The 27,264-nt window shown below is 56.2% G+C and overlaps 1 protein-coding gene and 1 long non-coding RNA gene across 9 annotated transcripts in view; one reads left to right on the forward strand and one right to left on the reverse strand.

The window, feature by feature from the left end:
- Positions 1-27,264, reverse strand: part of PITPNM2 (phosphatidylinositol transfer protein membrane associated 2) — a 132,892-nt gene that overhangs the window by 80,038 nt on the left and 25,590 nt on the right. For 6 of the 8 annotated variants that reach the window (XM_078061051.1, XM_078061049.1, XM_078061054.1 and 3 more), the window contains exon 2: positions 22,390-22,496. The exons of 1 other annotated variant lie outside the window; for it this stretch is intronic. The gene's annotated coding sequence lies outside the window, so the exon portion shown is untranslated. Of the gene's footprint in view, positions 1-10,834; positions 11,015-22,389; positions 22,497-27,264 lie in introns of those variants that run through there. One more of the 8 variants, XM_036080203.2, reaches the window with a different exon arrangement.
- On the forward strand, positions 26,142-27,264 carry LOC144379945 (uncharacterized). Its single transcript, XR_013443545.1, has 3 exons — positions 26,142-26,252; positions 26,364-26,471; positions 26,908-27,264. It is a non-coding gene; the product is annotated as an uncharacterized LOC144379945 (long non-coding RNA).

Consider the following 27,264-nt stretch of genomic DNA (forward strand, 5'->3'; position numbering starts at 1 on the left):
GGGGGAGAAAAACGAGCCTGAGATGGGATGCACCTGAGCACACAGCCCAGGACCCAAGATGAACCTCAAGTTGTCACATGCGCCACGGAGGACCAGAGGTGGGATGAGGCCTTGGCTTCAAGGGGCGCCCACCTGGAAGGTGCAGACAGGTGAAGCCGTAAGTTGAGGAGCCCCAGCCTTCGGGCACAGGGACAACGTGAGTTACTGTATCTGGGACCCGCGATGCTCTTCCCCCTTTTGTTCCTCTGTGGCTCCTGGGACAGGGGCAGGCATGCGGAGCTAACACCCCACTTGTTTCTAAAAAGTCCACCCCCAACAGCATGGGCGAACCTTGAAAGCATTATGCTAAGTGAAAGTAGGCAGACACAAAAAGACAAACTCTTTATGATTCCGCTTATAGGAGACGCCTAGAACTGGCAGATTCGTGGAGACAGAAAGTGGAATGGTGGGGATGGGGGAGGGGGAATGGGGAGTTAGTGCTTAATAAGGACAGAATTTCTGTTTGGGGAAAGAAAAGATTTCTGGAGATGGAGGGGAAGGAGGGAGGGATGGAGGGGAAGGAGGGAGGGATGGAGGGGAAGGGAAGGGGGAGGGATGGGGGAGGGAGGGAGGAGGGAAGGAGGGAAGAGGAGGCACAGAGAGGAGCCTCAAGCTAACAGTGGTAGACACCCCCCCCCCCACCAGCTTCTGCAGCTCTGACATCCGGATCGGACTACGTGAGTCCCTGGAAGCTGGTGGTAAAGTTCTCAGGGCAGGTCCCTTGGGGAAGCCCACAGCAGGGTTGTACCAGCCTGGTTTCTCTGGAAGGTCTTCAATGTCAAGCCCGAGATCTGCATACTTAGTTCTGCTCAGCCAGCTGTGTTGGTCGGCACCCGAGGATGCAATTAACTCCCTCAGAACCCAGGCTGGAGTGCAGGAGGGAAGGAATATCTCCACGCCTTGCCAGCAGCTCAGAGACCTAGGGGACATCTGAAGGCCCTCACCCTTGGTGGGGGGGGGGGGGCTGCACCCTGGTGGCAGATTCCCTGCACACAGTTAAAGGGTGAGGTGTTTTCAACTCCTTCTCAAAGGAGATTCACTCCCGTCTACACCACTTTCTTTCTTTTTTTTTTTAAGGAGGCTCCACGCCCAGCCTGGAACCCAATGCGCAGCTTGAACTCACGACCCTAAGATCAAGACCTAAGCTGAGATCAAGAGTCAGATACTTAACCGACTGAGCCACCCATGTGCCCCCCCTTCCCGACACCACTTTCTAAAGGATATCTGCAAACCTCTTAAGTAACCACTGGGCCAGGCTACTGCAGTACTGAATTTCTATCTTGTCTCCCTGCTGCCGCTCCAGGCTCCACAGGGCAGCCAAAGTGAGCACTGAAAAATGTAAATAGAATATGTCACTCTTCACCTCAAGCCCTCCAGCAACTCCTTTCACACTTACAACCAAGACCAGAGTCTCTGCCATGACCTCCAAGTCCCCCAAGACCGGGCCCCTGACCCTTCAAGCCCTGGCACCTCCCCTCTCTCCTTCAGTTCCAGCCCCCCTGGCTTCCTCAGTGTTCCTCATACTTGCCAGGCACACTTCTACCTCAGGGCCTTTGCACCTGTCATTCCCTCTTCCCCAGATATTATATGATTTGTTTCCTAAGTTTAGAGGTCCTCTCTGACCATGCTGTCTAAAACCCCCTACCACCCCAGCCTCTCTCTCTACTCTATTCCCTTATTTCCCTTCCTGGCATTGAGCACTATGGAACAGTGTATCTTAAGAAGGGATTTCATTGGGTTCACCACTGAATCACCAGTATTTAGAACAATGCCTGGCACGTGAGCGGTGTTCAAACACTGTTGTTGACTTTTTTTTTTTTTTTTAAGATTTTATTTATTTATTTGACAGAGAGAGACACAGTGAGAGAGGGAACACAAGCAGGGGGAGTGGGAGAGGGAGAAGCAGGCTCCTCGCTGAGTAGGGAGCCCGATGCGGGGCTCGATCCCAGGACCCCGGGATCATGACCTGAGCCAAAGGCAGACACTTAACAACTGAGCCACCAGGCGCCCCTGTTGATGACTTTAGAAGGGAAGGTGGTTGGTGGACGGTGGTGGGAAGCTTCTGGGGACTGAGGCTGTCCTGTCAGTCGATCTGGACTCAGTCTGCACAGTCATCAGCAGTACACTTCGTGTTTTTACATTTCCTGCATGTTCGTTGTACCTCAATAAAAAGTTGTACATTTTTTTAAATAAGCTCTGTTGAATGAATGGATCAGGGATAACTAGACAATGGAAGATGAACAACAAAGCTTTGTAAAGGCATATACGGACTCAACAGGACAGAGCAGACCAAACCAAGCTGAACACAGCAGTCTCTCTCCTCGTCCCACCTAAAGTCTGGAGACTGAGAAGGTAAGGGACAGGTCCTTCAGGACGTGGCAACCACCGGGACTTCAGTGAGCCATCTTACCGGGAACAGCTAGGGCCCCTCTGTGCAAACTTGGACAGGCTCGAGGTTGTAAAATTGTCTCCACCACCACCCCCCTGGGTCATGGGTCTGAAATGTACTGTGTTGAAACTGGCCAGCAAGGTCGGTGTGTTTGTGTGTTTTGTGCCCACAGCAGGGGCATTACTGACAGAGGCTGTAAGTGCACGCTGCCACCAAGTGAGGGCAGTTCTTCTGACCAGCCAGCCAGTCTGGCTCTCATGAAGGACCAACTGCACCTGGGCCTGGCCTACACCTTCCCTGCCTTCGTCCTCCTGCTTCCAAAGGGAGCCCTCGCCACCCTTGCTGCCAGTCCAAAGCCCTGTCCTGTGAAGACCAGCGGCTGCCCTCATTTCTCCGATGGGCCCAGCACTTGCTCTCTGCAGACCAACCCAGAAAAAAGGGAATCACTCTAGGCTCAGGTGGTCTGTAAAGCTGAGCCAAAGGAAGAGAAAGACAAAGAACATTGAGGAGAAAGAGAGAACACAAATTTTCTTCCCGTCCTCAGACAGAGAAGTTCTGGAACATCCCTGCCTCACCCTCATTGAAAACAATGATGCAAACAAAACCAGAGAAACCCCTGGATCAGCTACTGCTCCATGGGACAGGCTGCGTCTTCCTCTGCCTCCCCATCCCCCATCGCCTCCCTCCCCGTCCTCAAGCTCAGGACCAAAGACAGCAGGTTCCACGTACCGGCAAAGCAGACGTGACCTTTGGGTTCCGGATGTGACAACCCACCATGCTCTGGGTAAACGCCTTGCTGCCAGCCATCGAGACCGGCAATTATGACAGAGAGCCGACAAACGGGTATCTCTGCAGCTGGTGGAAAGACAACAAGATCTGCCCCATGAACAAAGATGACTCAGAGGAACAACAGAAGGGAAATAGCATTTATGGCACTCGCTATTAGTTGTCTACGGCTGTGTAACAAATTACCCCAAACTTCGCGGTTTAAAACAATAAACATGTCTAGTATCATCCTGCGTCTGTGCATCGAGAATCTAAGAGTGGCTCAGCTGGGGCGCTCTGGCTCCAGGTCAACCGTGAGGTCACAGTCAAGCCACTTCTGAGGGAACTCGCTCCTCATGAATGGCGGCTGGCTTCCCAGGGTGAGGGACCCACAAGACGGGACGGCATAAACCATGTGGCGCCTTGGCCGTCACACTCCGTCCTTTCTCCAACATCCACGGGCCGCACAGGTCAGCCCTGCCAGGACGTGTGTGTGTTGGGGGAGGGGCATGGGGCCGTGACTGCAGGAGGTAGGGGCATGGGGGCCACCTCGGAATCTCCTAACCCTAGTCCCAGCCCACCTCCTTCTATCCTCATGACAGACCTGGGAGGCCGGCACGTCCCTCTTCATTCCACAGATGTAGAAACTGAAGCTCGGGCAGGCCTTCTGTCCTGCCCGGGGACCCCAGTGGCTCTCTGCCCTCGCTGGGCAGCGTGGCCTCCAAAAGGAGTCCAAAGCTGGGGTGGTGATGCCTGGCCACGTGACCTAACTTCCCAGTGTTTTCGCATCTATGAAATAAGGTCAATAACGGCACGGACTTCATGGGAGGGTGGCAAAGATGAAATAAGATAATGTGAGGGAAGCATCTAGCATAGGCCCCAGGGCAGGGCCACCACACTCAGTCTATATGAGTTGCTCTAACATGTCACGAAACTCACGTCAGACCCGACGTTCCCGCAGGCACACGCGCCCCGCTTCCTCGGAGCCGGGAGGACAGGTTGGCAGCTAGCTGGTAAGGACGTGGCTGTGCTCACCCAGGACGGAGGCGGCTGGTGAGAAGCAGCACAGGGCCGGGCTGCTCCCATGGTCGCTCCCCCGCTGACGGGGCCAGGCCACCAGCCACCAGTCGCCTTGCAGAAACAGCAAGGAGCATTTCCTCACTTGGTCCTGCCGCCTCGCCTGCTCCGAGGAGCCTGACTTCACGGCAGGATCGCCTGCTGCAGCCGCTTCGTGAGGAGGCAGGCTTCCAGAAGCACCCGAGTGATGTGTGACCCCAGGAGCAGCCGCTCAGAGGTGGGAGGACACAGGCGAAAAACACGGCGCGAGAGCCGCCTTCTGTCTGTCCATAAAACCCGATGGAGGATTCTCAGTTCTGCCCATTCCGTTCTCACCACCACCGACAGGGGGGAACGTTATTAAGTCCGTAAATTGAACATCTCCATGTCGGGTCGATGGTTCTCAATGCTGGGTCCCCCTTCCCCTGCACAGGCCTGGCTGGGGGTGAGCTGGGGGCGGGGGGGACACAGAAGCCAGGGTCATCGTCTGTCCAAGACCCACTGCGAAACCAGACAAGGGTCAGCTCTGCTGACGTATTTTCGAAGACAGTGACATTACACTGCCAGGTCATCACCCAGAGCCTACGGGAGCCTGGCTGTCAAACCCAGAAAGCCTCGCCCCACACCGCCCTGGAGACCCCATCTCCACCAGCCTGAACTTGCCGCGAGGATCAGCCCTCCTCTCCGGCACCGCCCCATTGTGTGCGGAAGGCTCCTGCGCCCATCCACCCACAAGCTCTGAGACCTGCCTGCACCTCATCCATCAGCCCTGTCGGGCAGGGCTGACGCGGGAGTGAAATTCAATAAAGTGTACAAGCCTCCAGCGGGGCGCCTGCCTCTGGGAGACAGGATGGAGCTGTTTCTCCTTGCCTTCTTGCCCTCCTGCTTAATTTTGGAACCTGAGGGGTCCCTGCAGGGAAGTGGTTCAGTGGAGAAATCCCCCAGCTGGTGTTCTGCACGCGCACTTTGGGGTGGGTGAGGCGGGCCCCACCTGCTACAGCATCTTCCCCGTGACCCCCCGTTGCAAGCTCCGGACCTGAGGACCAGCCATGGCCCAGGTGTGGCCTGCAGAGGGCTGAGAGGTGTGGTGCCTTTCAATACAATTGAATACAATTGAAATACTCTATTCTCCAGAAAGCACTGCCACACCACAGCCTTCAACGGGATTACTCCTCACTCTGTTTGAAAAGGGGAGACAATCTGAGCAAGATTAAACAAATGCTTAACAGCCCTCCCCTAATCCCTGGGTTGTGATCAATCAGGCAGCCTCTAATCTGGGCTCCTTCTGGATCTGCCCGTAAGGCCTCTTGAGGCCTTAGATGTCACCTCAAAGCAGGGCCTCGGGACATACACGCTCCAGAGTTCCCACCTGGGACCCAGGCCTCCTTCAGAGAGACCACTTCCGTGGCTAAGGCTTGGCGCCTTCCTCAACGGCGGGCTTAGAACCTCCCTGTCTCACGGAAAGAGGAAAGAAAAATCTCCAGGACACTTGAAACGGACCCTCCCTGTCCTGGTCTCCTAACTCTTCTCCCTCCGAAGCAGCTGCTCAGAGAAAGAACACCCTCCACCCTCCAAAGCCCCTCTCGGAAGCCACGGTTTATGCTGTTCACATTCTCTACTCACTTGTCCCCTGACCCCCTCAGCAGCCCAGAACTGTGCCTGAGATGGAAAATCACTTTTTTTAAAAAAAATGCACTCATCAGGGGCGCCTGTGTGGCTCAGTCGGTTGAGCGTCCGACTCTTGATCTCAGCGCAGGTCTTGATCTCAGGGTCGTGAGTTCAAGCCCCGCGATGGACTCCGTGCTGGGTGTGGAGACAACTTAAACAAATATGCACTCGTCATCAACGGATACACGGAAAAACAAAATGAGGTCCATCCACACAATGGGTATTATTCAGCCGTAAAAATGAATGAAGTTCTAACACGCACCACCACATGAATAAACTTGGAAACATGACGCTAAGTGAAAGAAGCTGGTCACAAAAGGCGACACAGTGTATGACTTCATCTATACGAATTACCCAGAACAGGCAAACCCACAGAGGCAGAAAACAGATTAGTGATTGCCGGGGGCTGGGGTTCAGGGAGCAACGCGGAGTGACGTCTAGGAGTGATGAAAATGTTCTTAAACTCATGGGGGAAATGGTCACAGACAGCTGTGAACATACAGTTGACCCTTGACCAACATGGGGTGGGGGGCCGCCCCCACCGAGTGGTGGAAAATCCATACATAACTTTTGACTCTCTAGAAACTTAACTACTAACGGCCTACTGTTGACCAGAAGCCTGACCGAAACCATAAACAGTCAATTAACAGGTATTTGGTATGTTCAGTGTATTAAATACTGCATTCTTACAATAAAGGAAGCCAGAGAAAAGACAAATTATTAAGAAATCAGAAGAAAGAGAAAAAATACATTGACAGTCTGTCTTGTCCTGTATTTATTGAAGAAAAAAATCCACATATAAGTGGACAGTTCAAACCTCTGTTGTTCAAGGGTCAACTGCACTGAAAATCACTGAATTGTACACTTTAATTGGATGAATTGTATGGGATGTGAATTAAATCCCAATAAAGCTGTCATGCAAAAATACGACTATTTGTTGGGTTTTTAAAAAGATTTATTTATTTGAGAGAGAGAGAATGCAAGTGGGAGGAGGGGCAAAGGGAGAGAGAAAATCTCAAGCAGACTCCCTGCTGAGCACGGAGCCCGACCTGGGGCTCGATCCCACACCCCAAGATCATGACCTGAGCTGAAATCAAGAGTCAGACGCTCAACAGACTGAGCCACCCTGACACCCCCAAAATAAGACTATTTGTAAACAACCGAGTAAGGCTGCTGGAAGAGGCTCTGAAAGGGAGGCTCCCTCTGCCCCCCGAGCCCTGTCCCCCGCCCACTACTCCGCAGCCCCCTTGATGGGCAACCATCACTCAAGGGTGTCGTTCCACCCGGACCAGCGCTGGGAGGGAAAACAAGGGGACACGGCTCTCCCTAGCCCCGCAGGACCCAGAGGACAGGTGGTGGCCCTGGGCAGAAACCGCTACTGCACATCTCCAATCCCCCCAACCCTGAGGCCAAAGGCAACAGCGCATCAACCTCCAGTTGGTGAGCCGGACCCCAGCAGCACCCCCGGTCATGTCAAGGACAAAGCCTGGGACCCGAGCGGGAGGCCACTGCAGGCTGGGGTCTGAGGCCGCAGCGGGGCCAGTGTGGACAGGGGGATGATGTGAAGGCCGGGTCGGGGGCAAGTGGACAGCAGAAACTGTCAAACAGGCCAGATTTCACCAGCAGCTGCCTCTGCCCACATTACAGGGTCACAGGCTTTCTACCCAGCCAGGTATTTTAGAAGTCCTTGTCTTATGTCAGCCTCGCCACCCCAGGCTGACCATACATTTCAAGGGGGCAACCTCAGCTCAGGTGACCAGCCGGGGGAATGGAGCTGAAGGGGCTCGTGGGGGCCAGGAGCACAGAGGAGCTGGTCAGGCCTCTCCGAGGGCCCCCCTGAGCCTGGCTTCTGCATCGGCGCAGAGGGATCCCCAGCATCTCCTTCAATGGGCAGTGAAATGGGCAAGTGAGGCCACCAACGTGCGTGAGCTGGCCTGCCTCAACTCGTTTTATTTCATCCTCCCTCGACCCTGGGAGGTGACATTTTACGATTCCCATTTTGCAGAGTCTGACAAGGCTCAGATGATGACAGCACTGGGCAGAACCCAAGTCCATTGCCTCTAGGGCTCGGGACCTCCAGCTGGCACCCACCTGCTTTGCAGACCACACGAGCCGGGCACAGACCGCCTGTCCTGCTGGGCTCAAGAGGCCCAAGGGGAAGCAGGTAGGTGAAGGAGCGGAGGCTGAGCCAGGTCCACCAGCAAGGGTTGGACATCCGCAGGGCAGGGGACAAGGCAGGACAGAGAGGGTACAAGAACACCCCTGGGTGTCCCCGAGGGCCAAGCGACTGCCCTCAACTTTCCAGAAGCACCTTCCACAGGTGCCAGGACAGACCCCAGTGGGGGCCCAGTGGATCTGGGTGTGGCCCTTGGAAAGACCAGGCTCTGCCCCTGAGTCCCCTGTGTGCCTCTGAACACATGTCCCCTCACCCAGCCTCCTTGGGGATCAGTTTCTCTATGATCTTGTGATATACTAAAAAATACATATTTGGTCTTTGCTTCCTTTTCCAGGCACAGAGCTCCTAAAACTCTTGTGATTTCCTGAGTGATAAGAGTGTTTTTGTGCTAATGAGCTAGAGGCTAAGCTCCCCAGCCCCAGGAGGGGAGAAGGGGCTGGAGGCTGAACTAATCACAGTGGCAATGATTTAATCATTTGTGCATAAAAACCCTAAACAGCAGGGTTCAGAGAGCCTCCAGGTTGACATACGTATCTGGGAGGGTGGAACTCTCCAAAATCCACAGGGACAAAAGGGCAGGACTTGGGGTCCTTCCGGACCTCACCTCGCACACCCCTGCATCTGGCTGTTCATTTGTATTCTTTATCACACCCTTTATAATGAACCAACAAACATCAGCAAATGCTTCCTGAGTTCTGCGAACCATTCTAGCAAATTAATCCAACCTGAGGCAGAGGGAGGGGTGTGTGGGAACCCCAACGTTGCAGCTATGTTGGACAGAAGGCTGGGTAACCCAGGACCCACCCCTCGCGATTGGCATCTGACATGGAAGGCGGTTGCGGGGCTGAGCCCTTCCCCTGTAGGGTCTGGGCCAGCTCCAGGCAGCTAGCGTCAGAACTGACCGACATACAGGACACCCAGCTGGTGTCCACAGATAACCGGAGAATGGCGTGGTGTGGAAAACCCACACATGTGGTATCAGAAGTGTCGCTGAGGGGGCGCCCGGCGGCTCAGTCAGTTGGGCATCCCACTCTTGGTTTCGGCTCAGGTCGTGATCTTGAGGTCGTGGGATCGAGCCCTGCGTCGGGCTCTGCGCTCAGCTCAGAGTCTGCTTGAGATCCTCTCTCTCCTTCTGCCCCTCCCCCCACTCGTTCCTTCTCTCTCTCAAATAAATAAATCTTAAAAAAAAAAAAAGAAAGAAAGTGTCGCTGAGTAGAGAAACAGTTTCCTTCCGTGCCCTGTCGGAAAACTGAAGGACGGGCCTTGCGTGGCCTTCAGGAGGCTCCTGGCTCTGATCATCTCAGGCCCTGCAGACACTGGGTCTCCAGAGCAGCGTGGGGCCTCTGACTCACGCACATGGTAGCAAACATCACACCCTCTCCCTAAAGGCGAGATCAGGGCCACGCCATCTCTCCTTTCTTCTATCAGTATACACCCGCAGGATCGTAAATACATGAAAATATTTACATGACCAGATTAACTCCTGGGTCCTGCGGTTGGCTCAAGCAAACATGTTTATCTTTCTGTCAAACAACACTCTTAGAGTCATCTCTTTTTTGGGGTGCTGGGACTCACTCGGCACTCGGGTGAGGAGGGAAAAGTAGCGGGCAGGGGGATGCCCAGGGGGATGCTGAGAGCCACACACCAACCTCTCTTTACAGCCGGCCAACTCGGGGTCAGAGAGAACCCCCAGGTCAGGGGCTGACCCCTGTGGGAGTCAATTATCTTGGCTCCAGACCCAGGCTACTGGCAGCGGCCAAGCTTGCTGGACAAAGTCACCCCTCTGGTGACAAGGGGAGCTGATGGTGGCATGGCGCCCGCACCTGCTGACGGCAGCTCAGCACTGCCATCTTGAGAAATCCTACTTTCTCGGGCATGCACCCACACGTACGTCCTGGTTTTCCAGGCTCGGTTAAAAACACACACACACACAAATCTTTCAGGTATGCACTCAACAAAGCAAGACGTCGTGATGTTGCCATCAGCCTGCCCCCTCCTCCCCCCGCCTCCGACCTGTCATCCACACGGAGCCAGAGGAAGCCTTTTCTAATCCCCACATCAGAGCGTGACATTCCTGGGATGAAAGCCGCTCCGCTCCACGCTCCCCCTCGGCTCTCAAGAGGACATCCACACTCATCAGCCAGCGCATGACCCCCCGACCCCCCGCCCCCCCGGAACCCTGCTCCTTCCCTCCGCTCAGCCTGGCCTCCCGGCACGCCCCGCTCACCACACTCACAGTGGGACCCACGGTGCCTCCTGCCTCCACGCCTTCGGGCAGGCTGTTCCCTCTGCAGGGAAGGCCCTCCCCGCTTACGCCAACCCTACCCAGGCTGGCGGGTGAACTGGGCATTGTGCAGGGTGAACTCAAGTACCGGCGCCCCTGAGAGCTTCCCCCGGGCTCCCGGCCCTGTCCCCACAGGCGGGTATCACAGGCACCACGAGCACGTACAGACTCTGTCCCCTCCAGTGGCCGATGAGTCCTGAGAGTGAGGGCCAGACCCGATTCGTCTCAGCTCCCAGCCCACACTCGGGGTTCAGGACGGATCCGCACACAAGCGCCCGCTCCAGAACAGCCGTGGGGCAGAGGTCCAGACCCCTCCTCCGCGGGACTGGCAGGGCCCCCTCGCGACAGCTGCCCCCTCCCCATCTGCAGCCAGCAAGCACGCTGGATGACGGGTGTCACTACGTGTGACTTCTCCCTGCGCTGGCTCTGCCTGCCCCAGCTCTCGGCCTTTGCTCACCGAGGCCGCAGAAGGGAGTGGGCTCACAGGAAGCCACTTCCCGGGCTTGGCGATGGCACAGGAACAATACTGTATTCACGGCGCGCTCACAGGATTCTTGCCAGTTTCCCGACTTCTATCCTTGTCCGTGAGAAGTGTCTCTTGAGCACGCGTCCTGTTCCTCGCTCAACGCCAGCCCCAGGTACCTGCTCGTGCGCAGGAAGGCGGGAGTGAGGAGGGAAAAGGGACAGGGAGCAGCTGGACCCCTCCCCCCGCACCTCCAGCCTGGATGAGGGTCACTCTCTTGGCTGAGCGGTGAGGACCAGGGGAGCAGAAGATAAACAAAGCTGTGCCCTTGTCAGGAGGCTGGATCCGGGCAGGGAGGAAGCAGAGGGGAAGACAGGCATGAAGCTCGAGAAAGCCACGTTGCCACCTGCGCCCCAGGACCACCTGGGCCCAGCCCTTGTCCGCGGGCCTCTCTGCAACAGGAGCCGGGCCTCAGGGAGGGAGATGCAGGCTGAGGATGCTGAACTGGGCCACGGTTCTCAGCACAACACACCGTCCCTCCCACCATGCGGTTGTCCCTGGGATTCCCGCTGGGGCTACTGGCCATCCCCCTTCATAAGCTACTCTGGGGAGCGGTACAGGGGAGCTAGGTACTTCCAGCAGCCAGCCCTTCTGTGCAACGTCCCGACAGACCTGCGCCCCCTTCCTCCCTCCTCCACCGCCTGGGCCCCCAGGTACACGTGGGCTTTGGGAGGGAGTCGGCAAGGAAATCTGTCTTTCCACGCACGGCTGGTGGCGGCGTGGCTGGGGAGGTGTTCTAGCAGCCTTATTTATAGCCAAGCACCCCGTCCGCACACTCTCCAGTATGTACCGCCTGCCTGCCTGCCACTGGGGCTTTTCAATCCGCGGCTATATTTATCCCCCGAAGCCGTTGGGATAATGGCGAGGCCAGAAATAGCCTTGGAGACATTCACGTGAAGATGATGGGCAGGTCCCCAGCTCCCAGGCTGACCTCGCCCCCCACATCTGCCGCTTGGCAGTGGGCAACAGGGAACAGCTGGTCGGGCCGGCGAGGCAGCTGAAGCCAGAAGGGAACCACATAATCCCTCACTCCCGGCCAGCCTCGGCCCTCCGTTGCGATGCAGGGGACAAGTCCAAAGCAACGCATCGCAGCTGCCGGGCTGCAGGGAGACCAAAAGTGACGCGAGCTCCTGACGGACGTCAGCACATTAATCAGCTCAGAGACAGAAGGGAGACTCAAAGGGAGCAGGCACGCGGGCTCTGTGGTTCCCGGACACACGCTCACAAAAAGCAGGTCACCCCCACACCAAGGTCGCAGGGACACGCCCTCCCGTCCTCCCCACCCCACCCCGCACCTGGACACGAGAGCATGGCTCATAGTGGAAGCGCGTACACGGTCTCCCACTTCCCTGGCCACTTCCCCCCTCCTGGAAGGGAGGACGACTCGGAGACAACCTGGCTGATTGGGGAAGAAGAAGCAGGCACCTTAGGGGAACCGGTGGGCTGCTGGTGCTCCTCAGCTTCAGTGTCCTGGAAGAAGGACTCGCCCTCTGGGATGGAGGACAGGCACTCATTGGAGCACCTGGTGTATTAACAGAGGAAGGGCACAGAGTGAGGCTGGAGCAGAGAGAAGGCAAAGGCACCAGCTGACTGCCTGATTTCATAGGAGAGGGGGCATTTTGGTTGGGCTTTGAAGGATGCATAGGAGTTTACCAGGAGAGAAGGGGGAAGGGCACATGGACCAGCATGAGCCAGTGGCTTTAGTACTCACAGTGCATGGTATGTCTGGGGAATGGCAAGAAGTCCCAGGGGCAGGAGTGCAGGGTCAGGGGTGGTGAGATGGAGTCAGGCTAAGAAGGCACTGGGCCCTATCACAGATCTCAGGAGCAGGGCCTTTGAGCACATGAGATTGAGGAGACTCACCGGCTGTATCTGTGGCCTGAGCGGGGTGTCCTCTGACAGGGACTCCGGGCTGGTCCCTGACACCTCCTCCCTGCCTAGATCTTTAGCCCCTGGCCTGACTTTTGTCTGACTACCCTCCCCTCCTTCCCAGGAGCCCTGGCCCATTCTGGGCCTCCCCAGGGGAGCCCAGGACCCTGTTTCCCCAGGAGTACCTCCCCACAAGAAGGGAAAGAATCCCCATTTGTGGAGTGACCAGAGAGCCAGGTGCTCCCCTCGGAGCACCCTACACAAGACTGTTTAACTGCAGTCAGCAGACAAGGTAGACGTCACAACCTGTCCCTTCCACAGATGAAGACATGAAGCCTCCAGGCAGCTGAACCCCCTGCTCAAGACAACACCGCAGTTGGTGATGGAGTCGGACTTGAAATCCAAGGTTTGTCTCGACTCTGTGTTGGTGGACTTTTATACGGCCTAACTCCCTTTTGCCCATCCAAAAAAACTTTTTAAAGAATGGAACCCCATACCCTGTGGACTCCCTTCGGCAATCAGGGCAAACGACAGGCCTGGGTGCTCTCTGACTCTGCCTCGCTGTCTGGGCAGGTGCTGGGCTGGTGCTGCCAGGCTGGGGAGCTGCCACTCTGCAGGGGCTCCAGCCGGGGGAGGGAGCAGGCCTGTCTCTGCCTGGGGCCCGGTGAGGGCGGGCCTGGGGAAGCTTCCGAGGATGCCTCCAAGCACGGGGCTGCTCCTCTGTGGGGCTCCTGGTGGGGATCTGGGCTCCTTCCTCATGGCTGGTCGCAGGGCAGGAGCCAGGGTGCAGAGAGGAGCAGGGTCCACCACCATGGGGTTGGGTCTTGCCTCCCAAGCGCGGCAGCTTCTGAATTGCTCAAACTACTCCTGAATCTCGAGTCCTGACTCCAAGGACTCCCTGTGTGCCTGGGCTTCATGCCTCTTGGAGCTGGAGCTGCTCCAGGGCCCACCCTGCCCTACGCCAGCCCCTCCGGGTGAAGAAAGAGATTCGCAGGGTACAAAGCACTGACAGCTGACGGGAGCTTTCCCCAGGGGTGATCAGAAGACAAAAGGGGGGGCGCCTGGGTGGCTCAGTCGTTAAGCGTCTGCCTTCGGCTCAGGTCACGATCCCAGGGTCCTGGGATCGAGCCCCACATCAGGCTCCCTGCTCCGCGGGGAGCCTGCTTCTCCCTCTCCCACTCCCCCTGCTTGTGTTCCCTCTCTCGCTGTGTCTCTCTCTGTCAAATAAATAAAATCTTAAAAAAAAAAAAAAAAAAAAGAAGACAAAAGGGGGCACCCTGAAGGCAAATTCCGTATCCTTCAAAACATCCCTGGCAGAGCACCTACTGTGTGCCCAGCACCTACTATGTGCCCAGCACCCACAGTCTAGGGAAAAATAATGATAACAGCTAACACAGACACAGCCCTTCCTGAGCACTTCCAGAAGTCACTGGTCTACTTCCCATGGCAACATGCAGTAGGTCCTAATACTGTCCCCATCTTATAGATGGGGAAACGGAGTCTCAGAGAGGTGAAGGGACCTGCCCCATCTCCCAGCTGGGATCTGAACCCAGCACTTTAGCTCTGGAGTATGCATTAACCACCACACTACCCAACTCTCCATGTCTATCATTATTTAAAAAAAAAAAAATGCTCTGTAAAATGGGACAGCCACTTTGGAAAAGTCTAGCAGTTCCTCAAAATGTTAGAGAAAGACAGAGTTACCCTAGGACCCAGTGACTCCACTCCTAGGTACATACTCAGGAGGAATGAAACAGAAGTCCGCACAAAAACCTGTACATGAACGTTCACAGTGGGATTATTTGTGATTGCAAGAAAAAAAAAATGATTGTGGTGGGAAAAAAGGTAAATGTCCATCAACGGATGAGTGGATAAACAAAACCTATCCATACAATGGCTATTACTCGGCCAAAAGAACAGTGAGGCATGGACACCTGCCCCAACCTGCATGAGCCTGCAATCATGATACAGCGTGAGAGAATCCGGTCACTAAAGGCCACACGGTGTCTGATCCCATGACACGAAATGTCCAGAGCAGGCGAATCCATAAGGACAGAAACCACACCAATGGCTGCCAGGGGTGTGGGAAGGGAGTGACAGCAAAGGGGTACGGGTTTCTTTTCAGAGTGACAAAAATGTTCTAAAATTTTCTGACGGTTGCATAAGTCTGGGAAGATATGAAATATCATTGAATTGTACATTTTAAATGGGTGAGTTGTATGCCATATAAATTATATCCCAGGCAAGTTGCGAAAAAATCACCACGCTAGGCAAAAGCAGAGGAGTATAAGCCCAGGGCACTTGGGGAGACAGAGTAGGGGGAGTCCCAGCTGCCTGTGGGAGGGGCAGGCTGGGCGGCCCTGGTCACCACCCGGTGGCATTCTGCCGGCTTGCCACTTCTCCAAGCCAGGCCTGTCCCCAGCTTCCTGTGTCAGACACAGGACTTAGGGGCCAGCACAGCACGGGCCATTCTTTGGTAGGAGAGAGGACTCGGGCTGCCTCACCTGGGGCAAGTGCGTCCTCAAACACCCCCTTCAAACTCTGCCTCCGTAGCTCCAGAGTCCCCAGTTCCAGAAGCCTTTCCTGGCCTCAGAGACAGAAGGAACCATTCCCTTGCAAGCCCCCCAGCCCCACACAGATGTGGATCCGAGGGCTCCGCCAGCGAGGGGCTCAGCCACGGTCCCCAGGCAGCCACAACCCCTGGGATCCGTGGCCAACTCTGATTGCTTGTGTCAGGCAAGGATGTTCATTTAATGAGCACCTACTAAGTGCCAGGTGCCGTGTGAGGTGCTCTGCTCTGGTTTTCTCATTTGCTCTCTTTCCTCTGGTCAGTCTCCAAATCTAGGCCATCTCTGCGAGATGCTTTAGTGGTTGGAGAAAACCTGGCCCTGACCTCAGATGTCCCCTTGAGGCAGGAGTAGAGCGTGGGACGGGCTGGCGCTGGGGCAACCCGTCATGTAAGAGCTGTCCCTCCTGCTGAGATGCCCTCTCCTCTCATCCTCACCTGCTCAGTTCCATTTTCATAAGCTTATTCACGGTAAAGCACTGGGAGTGAGTGCGCGGTGTTTCCCAAGAGTATTTGGAACGTGAAGGAGGCTCAGCTCCGCTAGAGGGAAGAGGGGAGGCAAGGCTCTCCTTCCAAGCCCCTCGAAGCACAACTCGGATTTATGTTTACCTCTGGCACACAGCACAGCGCAGGCATACAGAAGGTGCTTAATACATGTTGGTTAAATGATGGCCCAACCTCAGGCCGTGCCTCCCGTCTGGGAACCCACCTCCTAGAAAGCTGCTGGCTGAGAACAGACCAACAAACCCCCTTTCTTCGGGAAGATGGAGCCCAGAGGGGAAGCGTGAATCCTGAACCCCAACAGCTATGTGTGGGAACTGCACCGAACCCCACTTGCGCTAGAGGAGGCTCTGACCGTGAGAAGCACGGCAGGACTGCGGGGAGATCCCTGGCATACCATGTCAGACTGCGGCGCACGGTAGGGAAGGACGGAACTCGGGAGCATGTGCCTGGGTTTCCTTGCCGTCCTCCCCCCTCCTCTGGCCTCCGAGGAAGACGCCAACCAAAGGACAGAAGCTGGCCAGACACCCAGCCCACGGGGCCTCGCGCCTCTCTTCAGCGTCCAGCTGGATCTCCCACCTCCGGGCACCGCGTTCTTGTTAGCCCTGCCCCACGGTCACCTGGGGTCCCAGGGCACTGACCAGAGCCCGGGGCAATGAGAACTGTTTCTGCAGACGGCCCATAAATCAATCAGGGGAAGCAATTTCCAAGTTGTCATTCCTCACTGGTACATTCGTTGTGATAGGGACAGGGCAAGTGAAAAGGCGGGAGGAAAATTCAAACTGAATCTCCCCGCTTTGGCCTTAATAGATTCAGCTTCTCCAAAGGGAGCCAAAGCAAAATCTCTTTACCTTCCCCAGGCAACCTTCGCGCTAAGGAGTCTAAAGACGACACCCGGCGCGCTTGGGTGGCTCAATAGGTTACGTGTCTGCCATAAGCTCAGGTCATGATCCCAGGGTCCTGGGATCGAGCCCCGCATCGGGCTCCTTGCTCAGCGGAGAGCCAGCTTCTCTCTCTCCCTCTGCTGCTCCCCCTGCTTGTGCTTGCTCTCTGTCAAATAAATAAATAAAATCTTAAAAAAAAAAAAAAAAAAAGACGATACCCAGATCATCCCATGCAGAGCTGGGAACTTGACAGGCCTTGCTCTGTATCGCGAAGGCCGCAAGTGACTTAGAGCTGGCCATTAGAGTGGGCTTGCAAACTAAAAAAAAAAAATGTCAGCAGCCTGTTAGCTGCTCACAAAGAAGCACACAGCAGTCCCAGCAGTGAAGTGCAAGGTTGCCCCTCAGTGAGTATAATCAAGGTCAGGGTGCGGCTGGGTCCTCACTGTTTAAGCGAAACCTGTTTTAGGTGACAGCTGTAGGGCAGTGGGATCCCAGCCCCCACCCACCCTCCTGATCCCCTTTGTTATAAGATGGATCAGGGACTTAACCAGACCCCTGCGGTGTGCGGACGGAGTCTGGCTTGGGTTCACTGGGGTATCTTGGAGGGTGCAGAGGCTGCTCAGTGCCTGACCTTGGATCCCCTGCAGGTGGACAGCTCCCCACTGTCACAGGGGCATCTGGGTTCACTTGTCTGTCTCCCCTGAACTGTGAGCTCCTCGAGAGCAAGCACATCTTAGCTCTGGCCTGGCACTTGGTAGAAGCTCAAAAAAGGCTTCAATAAAATGCATGGGAGTGTTGGCTGATCTACCCCAGAGCTCAGATGTGGCCATCAAGACCCCTGCCCGACTAAAGTCAAAACACCAGCCCAGAGAACGCAGTGGAAGGCCCAGTGTGCCCAGAACTGTCCGCTTATGAAGCCCCGAATTTCTGCTCGCCAGTGGAGTCTGCCATGACCCCATGCTCAGCTGCAGTGTCTGGGGCCAGTCCTTCTTCCCTGAGCCCTCAAATCCCTGCACATCCCCTGCCCAGAGCCGTCTGGCAGATCAGCTACAAAACCACTGGTCGTGGGGCCGGACGCCCGAGTCTTGGCTCTGCCGCTCACCAGATTGCCGTGTGACTTTGGGCAATAACTTCCTTTACTGGGGCTCAGTTTCCTCACAGGTTAAGTGAAAAGGCTGACCTCCTGAGTCCTTCCAAGTCTGTGAGAGCCTGTTCTCTACAAGCCCACACAACAGGGATCGCCTGATTCCTCAGCGATCCCTTTAGGCTCTACCTTTAAGACATGCCTAGAACCCACCTCCCTTACCACATCCACCGCCGCCAGGCTGGCCCAGCCTCCACCACCTCAGGCCCTGACAACAGTCTCCCCGTTGGTCTCTCCGCTTCCTCCCTCCATCCCACCCAGTCCATTCTCAGCACCCTAGCCAGAAACCCACCTTCTAAAGCTCAGTGGGATCCTGGCTCTCCTATGCTCGAACTCCTCGGTACCACCGCATCCTGCTCGGGGTCAGAGTCAAAGTCTCAATAAGACTTGCATGGCCCTGCGGGATGTGGGCTTTCATTACTTCTCCAACCCCTTTCTTGTGCTACCTGTCCCCTCCCTCCTTCCCTCCAGTTTCTAGGACATCCTGGACAAGCTCCTGCCACAGGCCTTTGCACAGGCTGTCTCCCGCCTGGATGCTCCTCCTCGAGATAAGCTCCTGGCTCTCTCCTTCGCCTCCTTCAGGCCTTTGCTTAACTGTCCCAACTTGAGAGGCCTTCTTATTTATTTATTTAGCATTAATCCCCATCTGACAGTCTTTGTTTATTGTGTGTCTTCCCACACTAGAGTGTATGCCCAGGAGGGCCAGGATTTTATATGTTGTATCATTCCTTTATACCCAGCTTCCAGAATAGTGGGTACTTGCTAAATACTGAATGAATACATTGACTACAATATATTGAAGGGATACATTTTGATCATCTGCAGGTTGGACCATGCTGCTAAAGCGAACAGTCTGGGGCCATACAACCCAGCTTGATTGAATGGCATCATCTCAGGAGTCCTTCTGAGAATCCCAAGCTCTGGACACTGTCTCCAGGAATCAAAGTGATTTCTCTAGGCAGGTTTGCAGCTCAGGACGTGTGTGGAGGAACAAAGCAAGGAAATGACCCAGAGAACACTGACCGGACCTGGTCCCAGGAAGTCTGAGGGTCAGCTCCTAAGCAAATGCTTCCAGGTGCCTCCTTGTAGGGCAAGATGAGGTTACAAACATGGCCTTGGTGAGGGCACTGGACACCGTCCATGGGGAAGTACAAGAGACTCCAACAGTGGGCTCGTCCTCAGAACAGAGGGAAGGCCGAGATAGGGAAACGGGGAGCAGGATGCAGCCGGAAGGGGGGCTGCCAGTGCCGAGGGCCTGTGGGCAGAGCTCCAGGGGAGCCCCAGCCGGGACAGGGTGGGTGAGACGGAGCCATTGACCTCGCACGGCCTCAAGGAGGCGGAGGCGGCTTCTCGCCCTGGCCCTGCCGATCCCCGAGTGCGTGAGTGGAGCGCACTCAAGCCCGGCTCTCTGAGAGCCCTGGTACCCTGTGCGAACCTCAACAGGTGACGGGGAGCAGGGACCAGAAACAAAGCCGGAGGAATGCACTGTGCCACCTGGCTGAGAATAAAGTACACTCTCAGGAAGTGCAGCACCTAAGTCAACAGGCAAAGCCAGGGACTGGGCACCGAGAGGCCCCTGAGATGCCGCAGAACAGAGAGGCGGGACAGCCAGAGGCTGGCAGGGCATTCTGCACGCAGGCTGGGGGGGGGGGGTGGCCCAGGTCCTGGGCAGCGTGGGCTGTGTGTCAAGGCGCCGCATGAGAAAAAGAAACATGGCTGCGGGAAGTCGTGGGGGGACAGGTGGGGGACTCAGATCCCGCCCAGCTCTCTCCCAGACACGGCAGGGGGACAGCAAAGGAAGGCAGGAAGCGGGCAGCATCTTTGCTGTAGGACACGACGCAGTGTCCGGGAGTCCTGCCTCCTGACCGTGAGCTCCTGCCCCTCCGTGCTCATGGGTGCGGCCTCCCACTCCGGCTAAGCCATCCAACATGCCGATCATCGCAGGCCGGAACCCCGAGCCGCTAACCCTCCCATCTGCAGCCAGCGTGCCTGCAGGCAGGGTTAAGCTTCTGCAGGTGAAGGACAGAAGCCCCCGCCCTGCCATGGGCCTCCAGCCTGGGCCGAGGGGAGGCTGGGAGGCCAGCCTGCGCGGTGGGGACGGAAGTGTGTCAGTGCTGCTGTGGGCTGAGGTCCTGTCGGAGGCATCGGCTCTCTTCCTCCCCAGGAGGAGACAGTGACCTTGCTGAGGCCTCACAGAGACAATGGCAGGAAGCACCCCTCCCTGCGAGAGCTGGGGGAGTCAGGAAGGAAGTGATGACCCGGAGCCGGGGCCTGCAGACCCTCCCCACAGAGGGGGCCGTCAAATGCTAGAAGCTCTGAGCCCCGGCTCAGAACGGCAAACATCTTCACCTTCCACCTGAGTTGGGTGGGTGCCTGAGGGCAGATGCTCTCCCCGGCGGGGACCCCCTCTTTCAGGCAGACCCTCTCTGCAGACGGCCCTGCGTCCAGGCCGAGCAGATGCAGAACACAGCCAGACTGAGCTGAGGCACTCCAGCTGCCCCCTGCCCTGCGCCCACCCCACCCCCACCTCCTGGAAGGAAAGGCTCCTGTTCCTTTGGAGCAAGGAGCTCCTCTAAAAATAGACCCTGCTCCTTAAGCCCTTTCGGAGATGAGGAGGAGACTTCACATTCTCAGCCGCGGGGAAGGCCTGCCTCTCCCCAACCCTCCCAACGCATGCCAGCCGGGGCCCAGTGGTCCGGAGGCCTGTCATGGCCACAAACTCCCACGGGGAGCTCAGAGGCATGTAGGGGCAACCATGATCTTCCCCTCTGCCAACGCAGAGGTGAGACCGTGGGGCGGGTTTCTGGCAACACCAGGGTATAACGTCACGCGGGTGGGACTCCTGCCTCTTCTGTTCCCAGCTTCGTGCCTGGAACCCCAACATGGCACCTGGTCTATCCTGGGGACACAGTAAATGTTCACAGGATAAATGAGTAAAGCAGAGGAATTCCTGAGCACACTTGGGGCTAAGTGGGTGCCCCCAGATAAGATGGCCACAAGGCCACCATCTCTAAAACCCCATAACTGGGGGATGCAGTTGTTCGGAAGGAAAAGAACTGCCTTCGGTGGAAAAGGAAACAGGAAGCAAAGTTGCTGTTGTCAGAGCTCAGGCCTCTGGGACAGAGGAGTGCTCACCAGGGCCCCAAGGCCAGGGCGACCTCCTGCGCCCTGCAGTCCCCAGCCAGCCCTCCGCCACACCCACCCCAGCACCGAGGCTCTGAGACTCTCGGAGAGTGAATTCAAACAAGACAACAAAACAAAAATACAACAGAGCACTCTCTCTTCTTAGCACTTGGAGGCCTTTTTACAGCAACTGAAAAGAATGAGCAATTACAGAGAAAACAGCCCGTGGTGCCAACATGGAAACAGAGGAGTGAGGGGGGCACTCGGCGGAGGCCTCGTCTGCTGTGCCCTGTTCCCCAGAAAGGACGGGAGGCCCAGGGGTGGAAAGGGGCTTACCTGGAGCCCCAAGCAAGGAAGGGCGGAGCCTGGGCCTCATCCTTTGGGGAAGCCGGGGCCATATTTGGAAAACCATACCATGTGCTCCAGGGTCTAGACTTGGGGTCCAATCCCAAGCCCACCCCTGACTAGCTGTGTGACCTTGGGCCAGACACTTGCCACTTCTGAGCCTCAGCTTCCTTGTGTAAAATGGGATCCTAATGGATCCGTGTGCTTACAGAGCCAGTGTGTTCACACTGTGTCCAGGGAGGAGCACCAGTGTCACCCCCCGGCCTCTTCACCCCGAACATCCATCCTCCTTGTCCCCAAAGTTCAGACTGGCTGATGAGCGTCCAGGGAGAGGGGTGTGTTGGAGTTTAGAACAAGAGAAGGCAACACCACTTTCCCTGCTCTACCCACCAAAGGCCTCGGCATGACAAGAAGGGGACAGGGCGAGGCCTGTGCCAGAGACTCGGGGACAGGAAATGGGATGAGATGGACAAGAAGCCCAGGGGGACCCAGGGCAGGAGAGAAAGGCTAAGCACTGGGATCCCGCCTAGGCCACCGCTAACTCTCCGGAGGACCTCAGACATGCCATGCCCCCCCGCCCCGCCCCAGCCGCTCAGTTTCTCATCCAGGGAAATGCTTACATGAAAACACACGCATGTTTTGGTCCGTGTCACTGACTACAGCTTGTGGGAAATGCGGCGAGGCAGCGCCCAAGCCCCTGCCCACTGCCAAGGCTTAGGAACTCTGAAACTCCTGTCCTGCCCTGTTTACTGAGAGTGGGGATCCCAGGCTGGGCCAAGGGCTCCAAGAGAAGAGAAGAGAGGTCCCTCAGGGCATACTGTACAGGAGAGACTCACAAGGGCCATCCAAACGGGTTGTATCGTATCTGGGATCTTAAAGAACCACGGAAAGAACATCAGTCCTACCTGCTTAGTGAAGAGCAATCAATATTTGCAAGAAGGAGGATCGATTAATACAATCTACCCCATTAATCAGATAGAGTCAGATGTTTAAGGAAGAGGAAACAGCAAGAGAGCCCCTGCACCCCCAAACTCCAAAGCTAGTGGGCGGTCCTTACCAGTGGGTCCGTGTGAGAAGGCTCCCTCGATGTCCTGCCACAGGAGGAGGGACGACTTGCTAGGCACACGGAAGGGTGTTGGGGACCAGGACACACGTGTCAGCATCCTGCAGGGAGAAGCCAGTGGGGAAGAAGGTGAGACGCCAGCTGCTCTGGTCACTCAGGGCAACCCAGCTGGGAAATCGACAGGGCCCGGCCTCATCCTGAGCAACACCAGAGACCGGAAACCTAGCTATGCCGAGGGGAGAGGACAGGGGGTGCTGGGCTGAAGGAGTCTGCACTCAACAAACGGACCCGTCCAGGATGCGGTCCCAGAGGCTGATGCACTCGACACTGCCCAGGGCTCCCTGTGCTTCAGAAGAGAACCAGGACCCACACCCCCAGCACACAGGAGCTTTCTCAGCACTGAAGCCCAGCTCGGCCTCAACCCTGAGATTTTTCACCTATCAACCTATGGGACTGCAGGACCCCAGGCTGCAGAGGGAAGGCAAACAGAAGAGAAGTAGGGAACGGCAGCCTAGAGCTCTTGGCCACCAGCCGGGAGCATCCTGGTGCCCGGGGCGGGGTCAGGAGCAGCGTCACGGGGTGATGCAGACAACTCTCTCCTTCCCATCAAGTCCCTGCAGTTGGGCGGTGTGTAACTGGAGACCCACCTCCGCCAGATATCCGGAGGCCAGAGATGAACACGCACAACATGATGGAAAAGGTGGAGAAATGGATTTCTGGGGAGTCCCGGGTGCAATCAGCCTCCAAGACATCAGAAAATTCACAAGCACCGCTAAAGCCGCCACCCAACCCGGGGCTCCCACCATGGCCCACACTTGCAACTCAACACATGCTTGTTTGTCTGACGCACTTGCCAGACCTCATACGGGGCCCAGGTAGCGGGCAGCGGCCAGGGAGGCTTTCCCCTGACCGTGACCAGAAGGCAGCCCCCCCACCAACCCGCCACAACTGGAGGCTGTAGAAGTCATGGTTCTTTAGGAACCAATCCTCAGCTCCAGAGAGACCCCCGCCAAGAGCTGAGGCCAGGCCCCAGCAGCTCCAGGGACACCAGCCTAGGCTTGCAGGGTCTGGACAGGCACAGGCAAAGTGAGGGGCATTCGGTGGAGGCTCGGGACAGCAGAAGTGATCGAGTGCCGAATGAGGGCACAGGCAGTAAGAGTTCAGAGGAGGGAGAGAATCTAACTGGGGATGGCACAGCAGTGGGAGGTGTGGCTGTGAGCAGGGGAGACCAGCTTTTCACACGCCCACCCTCCGCAGTGCAGGCCCACACTCCCGGAGGAGCCACGGCCAATTCTGCAAAGTCCTCTTCGGGCCGGGCCTGCAGGAGTTGAGGCTCCGTCTTGGCCGTGCACCTGCCCCTCCTGTCCACAGCCACACCCCCATATACACGCTTGGACCCGCAATGCACAAAATGTCTCAGGGGTCCCAGGTCCCCCGCCCCCGGATGGGCATGCAGGGGAGGGGGAGAAGGGGGGAGCTCCAGCTTCTCTCCTCTACGTTCCACCGAATTCCACAGCTCACTGCATGCACACACGCCCTGGCTCCCTGTGGTTTCTCCGTTCTGTTTCTTCGCTTCCACCACAAAACCTCTAAACCCAGTGTGAGGTCAGTATAAGTCTCCACCCCCCCCTCCACCCCCCCACCCCCCCCACCCCCGCTTTTCAGAGGTAAGGAAACCTGCGGGGAGGGAAGGGGCTTTGCCATGGTAACACACCAGTCAGTGGCAAGCCGGATTCTGAAGGCCGGCCCCCCTCCACTCCACCGTGACGCCTCTGGTGGGTGAGAAGGTCAACTGTGACTCAACCCGGCAGAATGAGATCTGCGGGGGCTGCAAGAGAAAAACGCGCACTCCTTACAGAGAGGTGCACCGTGGGGAAATCATTTTTCTGACAAAAAAAGCATTTAAAGTCCAAAAAGTGAATGCAGGATCTGCTTAAGGAGTGAGTTGGCTCCTCGGGGAACCTCTAGGGACCTGGGGAGGTGGGAGGGGAGGGGGGCACAAATCATCACTGGAATGAAATCAGAAGATATTGCCAGGTTTCCTCCATGACCCCTCACACGAAAGGCAAAAAGTCCACCAGCCCATCCCTTAGGGAAGATGAGAAATCACAATAAAACACAAGCCGTTGCTGAGAGCTGTTGCATGCGCCTTCCATGCACACCTGTCGTTGTTGTGGTCTGGGGGGGGCGGGGTACGGAAACCAAATAAGACGTGGTGGTGTATTTGTTGCTGATGATCAGGAACAGAAAGAAAACATGTTACGCCTTTAAGTTTTTCTCCCCAGTTTTATTGAGATATAATTGACAAACCGGTGATATATTTAAAGTGAATGAGACAGGATGTTTGACACACCAGGGAGGGTTCCCACCATAGGGTTAATTAGCACATCCATCACCTCATAGAGCTACGTTTTTTTGGGAGGGGGAGGGGGAGAACACTTAAGTTCTATCCTCTTAGTGAATTTCAATTATACAATACAGTATCATCAACCATACTCATCCTGTTACACGTTAGGTCCTCTCCTTGACGTTTCAAAAGCTAAATCTTCACTACGCCTCCTGAATGATTTGGAAAATGGCCGGGGGGGGGTGGGTGTGTGTGGGAAAAAATAAATGAATAAAACCCACCTTTTGGAGGAGTCAGAAGGGCTTTCCTGAAAATTTCTCGGATCCCTCACTGATTTCAGTCAGTGGACACGAATTAGTAAGTGAATCTGTTTCTCTATACAACTTCTATTAATAGGATATCGGTCTCTTCTCATCCCCACTAAATAAATGTCAAACAAACACTTAAAGAATACTGGTTTGATGGGGTGCCAAGCTACTAGCTTGCCCAGACGTCTGTATGTCTCGGGCATAAGTTCCAAACGAGTGGGTGGTGTAACTGAAGTTAAACACCGTGGTTTCCATCCCCCGTTGACATGGAGACCGGGAGGCAGAGGAGCGTGCACAGACGGACAGATGCGGAGGGTGGGGGGTACCACGGCCCACCACGCGGGCTGCTGGCCCAGGCCGGGCCGCCATAGCCTTTCCTTCCTTCCCGACGCACGGCTCCTCGTTATTGAGATACAGTCTGCAGGCCATACGTTCACCCTTTTAAAGTGTACGATTTGGTGCATTTAGCGCATTCACAAAGCTGCACGGCCACCCGCGCTCTCTAGTTCCAGAACACTTCTTTCGACCCCGAAGAGAGACCCATACCTTTTACCACGCACTCTTGGTCCCCGCTCGCCAGACCCTGGACAACGCCAACCTGCTTCTGTCTCTATAGATTTGCCTGTTCTGGGCGTTCCATACAAATGGGCGTGTAACGTGGCCTTCTGTGTGTCTGAGCATCGTGTTTTCCAGGGTCATCCGTGCTATAGCAGGGGTCAGCGCTTCCTTCCTTCTTACGGCCGAGTCATAGTCCACTGGAAGAACACCCCATGTTCTGTTTATCCATCCACTGGAGTTGCTTCCACTGTGGGGCTATTGTGAACAGAGCTGCTATGAGCACCCACAGACAAGCTTTTGTGTGCAGGTGTGTTTAATTCTTTGGGATCTATACCTAGGGGTTCCTAACGTATTAATAAAATAACTTAAAACAAGCAATACGTCTGTATTTTTGAAAAGATAAAAAAGGTGCAAGGTGAGCATGAGTTTCAGTCTTGTCCCAGCTCCTCGCCTCAAGAGGCCAAGAGGCCAATACCAATTCTGGGTTGATTCTCCCAGAGGCAGCCTACACACACACGCACACACACGCATGCACACACGAGAAACCCGGCAACCAGGGAGGCTGGAGTCAGCCTCAGATGCTTTGGAAAGAGCAGCCCAGGGTCCAGTGCACGTCCCATCTGAAGCCCCTGAGCAGAGAAGAGGTGAGGCGGCTGGGTGGCTGAGGGGAGGCCTGGGGGTGGCGGGCTCTGCCATCTCTCAGCTCTGTGGCCTCGAGCAACTTAACCTGTGTGCTTAACCTCCCTGGGACTCAGCTTCCTTCTCCGTCAAAGAGCGCTGACACGGGTACCCACGTTACAGAACCGCTGTCAAGAGCCGAGGAGCTACGGAGAGCAAGCGCTACGCGCCGTGCCCGGCCCACGGTAAGTGCTCAGTGTCTGCTGCGCTGTGGTTCAACTGCTGCGCATCCCTCTGACCTGGTCCTCGGTTTCCCCATCTGGAAGATGGAGGCGGGCACCTCCCACGCACAGTTACAGCGTGGAACACACAAGACCGCTGGGCCCAGCGTGCTACCATTTCTGAGTGGCCGGCGCTCAGGAAAGTCAGACCGGCTACACTGCGTCCCCGCACCCGGCGTCAGGCTCCAGGCCCCTCCCCAAGGAGATGCCAGATCTCCCTGCTCCCGCCCGCAGCTCTGACTTCTCCCAGCTGAGCTCCCCACACGCGCCCTCCCACATGCACAAAGGAGGAGCCTGCATCTTGGACCCCACACCTTGGACGGGTCTCTGGATTTCTTATTTCTTGCCGCCCCCCCCCCCACACCCTCCTTCCAGATCCTTCTCTCTGCTTTCTTGACAGACACTGTACTCTGGAGCTGAGCTTCCTTCTCTGAATCCCAGACTGTGGAGGCAGCAGGGAAACCCTCAAGGACCTTCAAAGTTGAGAGCCCTCAAGTGAGGAAGGAAGCATTCACAGGGCCATCAGAAAGCTGTTAGGAGCAATTTTCCTCCCAGGGGCAAAAGGCAAAGCAGAGGCCGAGGAAGAAACCCGGACCTGGGAAGGCCGACCAGGGAAGAGAAACTGAACAATACTTCCTTGGGCGTGCAAAAGTTCACGGGGGAGAAAACCAGCGCGCGCACACGCACACACACGCACACGCACACACATGCACGCACACACTCACACGCACACACTCACAACAAAAAGGAGAAATTC

This window comes from Halichoerus grypus, chromosome 13, assembly GCF_964656455.1.
Source record: "Halichoerus grypus chromosome 13, mHalGry1.hap1.1, whole genome shotgun sequence".
In the NCBI taxonomy this organism is placed as follows: Eukaryota; Metazoa; Chordata; class Mammalia; order Carnivora; family Phocidae; genus Halichoerus; species Halichoerus grypus.